Source organism: Pinus tabuliformis, chromosome 9 (assembly GCF_031772625.1).
Source record: "Pinus tabuliformis cultivar Carrire ecotype Pingquan chromosome 9, CPIR1, whole genome shotgun sequence".
NCBI classification, from domain to species: Eukaryota; Viridiplantae; Streptophyta; class Pinopsida; order Pinales; family Pinaceae; genus Pinus; species Pinus tabuliformis.
The window spans coordinates 600,100,662-600,105,605 of NC_142307.1; positions in this window are offsets into that span (position 1 = coordinate 600,100,662).

Consider the following 4,944-nt stretch of genomic DNA (forward strand, 5'->3'; position numbering starts at 1 on the left):
AGAGTGGATTTTGCATACGAAACATTGAGCCTACCTTGTACACAAAGGTAAATTAGTATGGAAATATTTTTATTGTTTGCTTATATGTTGATGACATGATTTATAGAAGTGACTTTTAATTCGATGAATTTAAAGTAGCCATGATGAAATAATTTGAGATGACAGATCTTGGTCTCATGAAATATTTTATTGGAATAGAAGTTTAGCAATCTAAAAATGGAATTTTTATTTGTCAAAATAAATATGCCAAAGATTTGTTGAAAAGGTTTAGGATAGATAATTGCAAAATTGTCCCTACACCAAGTGCAACATGGGGAAAGTTAAGCAAGGATGATGAAGGATTAGATGTCAATCCAACTATATTGAAAATATTGCTCGGCAAACTCATGTATCTCACATCTACAAGACCAAATATTATGCAAGGAGTGAGTTTGATTTCTAGATTTATGGAGACTCCAAAAGACACACATTGGAGAGAAGGAAAAATAATTATGTGATACATAACAGGAACTAGAGATTGTGGCATAATGTATCCAAGTACAGAGAGGAAGGATTTTATTAGATACACAAATAGTGATTTCACAGGTAGTTTGGATGATAGAAAGAGCACTTCTGGTTATGTGTTCCATCTTGGTTTAGGCGTGATAGCATGGGGGACTAAGAAGGAGCCTATTGTGACACTTTCGTCAGCATAAGTTGAATATGTAGCATCAACATCAACAACATATTGAGCAGTATGGTTAAGAAGAGTATTTGATGGATTCAAGTAGAAACAACAAGGATCAACAACAATATATTGTGAAAACACCTTAGTGATTGCATTATCCAAGAATAGTGTGTTTCATCAGAAGAGTAAGAATATTGATACTAGATATCACTCTATTAGATAACTTGTGATCAATGGAGAAGTTCGCTCGAAACCTTGTAAATCTAGTGATAAACTGGATGATATATTTAATAAGTCATTAGCAAAGAATGTGTTTGAGTTTCATAGAATAAACTTGGGCGTTGTAACCCTAGCTAAGACATAGACCAATAGGCGTTTTTGAGTTGTCATGATTCATGTTAGTTTAGTAGTCATAATTGAGGGGGAGCATTAAAATAAGCTAATTATTTCCGCATGAGGAGTTGGATAAAATTAGAGATTCAGTTAACTAAGTGTTGAGTAAAGTTAATTTAAGTGATATACAAAATTAGTGTGTGGTTGCATGTCAAGTTATTTTAGGCGAGTTTCTAGTCGAAAAGGATTAAATACCCTTCATCAGGTTCATTGTAATAATCAAGTTTTTGGTTAATCAATAGAATAGCCGCAACTTTTGTGTTTTGTGTGTGATTTTTGTGTTTAATCTCCTCTGCCTTTCCAAAATTGCATTTAAGCTCTTCAATTTGATGTTGAAGGATGATGATTTGGGTTTTAGTCATTGAGATCAAATCCATCATGCACGGTATAAATGCTACTAGAGTGAATATAGACCTTCTTTTCATAGTCTTCATTATGGTCCTCTACTATACATATTATCTCTACCTTGAATCCTTGCATGCTAGTGACCGATTCAAGTCTAACACATTTTACTTATTGGTGGAAAGAGTTGCAAAACATAATAAAATGTTTGGAAAGAATAAGACAACATCACAACACACTAGAAAACATGTGTGAATTTCTCAAAAAGATAAGAATCAATCACATGATCCTCCTAAAGAAAATGGAAATAAAAGATGGTGGGGAAAAAGAATTCTAGAGATAGGGGTAAAACAAAATCAAGGAGAAAAGCGTGATCTTCATTGTATTTGTTGCAACATAAATGGACATGATACAAAAGACATGTGGAATCCTTTAGGGGAAAATTAAAGGGAAACAAAAAAGAAACAAGGAAAAGGTAAAACACTAATCAAACAAAATGTAAAGCACCTAGATTTACTTATGACATACTTTTTCATTGCAATGTCGAAATAATTGAAGATTTGTATCATACTTCATTTGATTCTTGGATAGATGAGTGGCTTCTTGACATAGGTGTAACACGTCACAACCTTCCAAAGACACTTTTTTTCATAATTTAGTGACAATATAGATGGTGTTGTGTATTTTGTGAAGTCTTAAACCTTTAGGATTAACACCATCATGCTTAACTTTCATAGGTTCTTATATTTTATTCTACATGATGTGCTTTATCTTCCAAAGTTGCGAAGGAACTTGTTGTCCCTTATAAAAATTTAACAACAAAGCCACTCAATTCATATATTTGATGGAAATTTTCAAATAAAAAAGGTTTTTGACAACATGGAGTGGAGGATGAAACATTGTTGAAGTTGAAAGTGACATCTACTCATGCACAAAGTTCTGCATATCACTCTCATCAAAATGAATGTACATTGTCATATAATCTTCTATGGCATGATATATTTGAATATATTACATATGACAAACTTTGTTTCTTGAAAAATAATAGTGTTTATATTTTAACTACTATTCTTAGGAAACCAAAGTAATGTAATGTTTCTATCCTTGGAAAGCATACCAAACAACCCTTCAATGAGTCCACTTCTAAAGCACATAGAAAAATTGAACTAATACATTCTAATTTATGTGGCCCCATCCCTATTCCATTTTTTAATGGAAATAAATAGTATCATGTATTTTGTTGATGATTATACCAAGATGTCTTGAGTGTACTTATTGAAATATAAATCTCAATATTTTTGAAACTTTTAAAAATTTCCATGTATTGATTCAAAATGAAGGACAATCACATATTTTATCTCATCACTCTAATAATTAAGGAGAATATACATATAATGAATTTGAAAACTATGTTTCGCAACATGGGAATCAAAATCAAACCATAATATCATACAATTCTCAACACAATGGTGTAGCTAAAATAATGAACAAGACTCTCTTAAATATAGTTTTTTCCATGATGTTTTTCAAAAAAGAAAAGTTGATGTTTTTGTATGATGTCGTTCTATGTAAAATACTTATGAAAAAAGTTTTCCATCTCAAGCTCTTAGAAATAATACTCCATGAGGAATGTGGTATGGCCACATTCCTTCAGTGAGACATCTCAGTGTCATTGATTTCACTTATTATGCGTTGATTTTTGAGGAGAAAAGATGTAGGATTTAACCCCATAAAATTAATCATTGCAAAAATAATCTTAAAACGATAAACATATACAATGAAAAACACAAGCATTTTACCCTAGAAATCGAAACTAGGAAGAATATAAATATTTTTTAGTATATTCATCTTTATAGTATTACAATACTATATATATATATATATATATATATAGACACACACACACACACACACACACATATCGTGGAATCCATAAACAGGCAATCAGTTTACCATGGGTTATATGATAGCCATAGTTAATTAAAAAAACTACAAAGTCATGGGCTAAACCTCCATGCACCACAAAATTGTTTAATGTAAAAATTGTGTGCCAAAAACTAAAAAAAATAGAAGCAAAAAACCACCTAAAACAATCAGGCACATTGCCTCTAAACACCCGCACAAGGTGACTTTTCCACTATTTCCCTTGGAACAACATACAAAACATGCAAGTAGTCATGTAAGGAACATAACACATACCCAACATTCTCTCACTTATTGTTTTCTTTGCACATATGGGGCCACGAGAGTACATGATCAATAATCCATGTCAATAATTACCATTGTTTCTCTACAGAAAGAGAACTTCTCTATGATCACATATTTTGTTAATGAACATGCAACATTCTTCAAAGTGTCCATATTTTCCAGTAGCACCTTCTTGTCTTCAATCATATCTTCCATAAAGTGATATTTAATATCAATATTTTTTGTCTTCGTTGATAATTTGGCCTCTTCAACAGGGAAAATACATTATGAATATCACAATCTATCCTTTCTACCCTCTTTATTGATGTCTAATGCTCCTTCCCTACCTTTGATATATACCTACTTAATACTCCCATTGCATGTGCAATATCTAATCTAGTATAGACCATAACATATATCAAACTTCCAATTGCACTAACATATGAAACACAAGACATGTTCTCTTCCTTGTAGTATGTCTTGGGACAGTAATTTGCAAGTAACTTTAAACCTACATAAATAGATACCTTTATCAGCTTACATTCCTTTGTATTAAACCTTTGCAATATTGTCTCAACATACTTTGATTTAAGAAAGGTTTCTTGTTGGATCAACCTCTTTTAATTTCCATTCCTAAAATTAAATTTGCAGCACCAAGATCCTTCATCTCAAATTTAGAGGAAAACTGAGTAAATTCACTTCCTTGATGGATTCTTTGTCATTCCCATTCAACAACATATCATCCACATACAAGACCAAATCAATAAAATGAACACCAACTAATTTTAAATATATGCAATGATATGCTTTGCTCCTTGTGAAGCCAAGTCCCAATATATAAGTGTCAAATTTGTGATATCGCATTGTTAGCGATTCCTTTAACCTATAAAGGGAATTTTTCATCCTGCATATGAACTCTTTCTTTTTCTTCACCACAAGGCGTTCTTACTACTTCATGTATATTTTTTATTATATATCCCCATGAAGGAATGTTGTCTTCACATCCATATTTTCTACTTCAAAATCAAAAGCAACAACAACAAATAAAATCAATATAATGGAATTTAACATGGAAATAGGAGAAAAAATGTCATTCAAGTCAATTCCCTTTACTTTGGATTAACCATTTTCCATTTACCAAGATTTTTATTTCTCCACCTTTCATTCCTCATTAAAATTCTTCTTAAATGCCCATTTGCTAGCAATTGGCTTTCTTCTAACTGGAAACTCCACTAGATCTCAAACCTCATTTTGCCTAATGTTGTCATTTCTTCAACCATGACATTTTTCTGGACTTTTCCATCCTCCAAATACACCACCTTCCTAATATTTCTAGGATCATCATTAGTAATAAT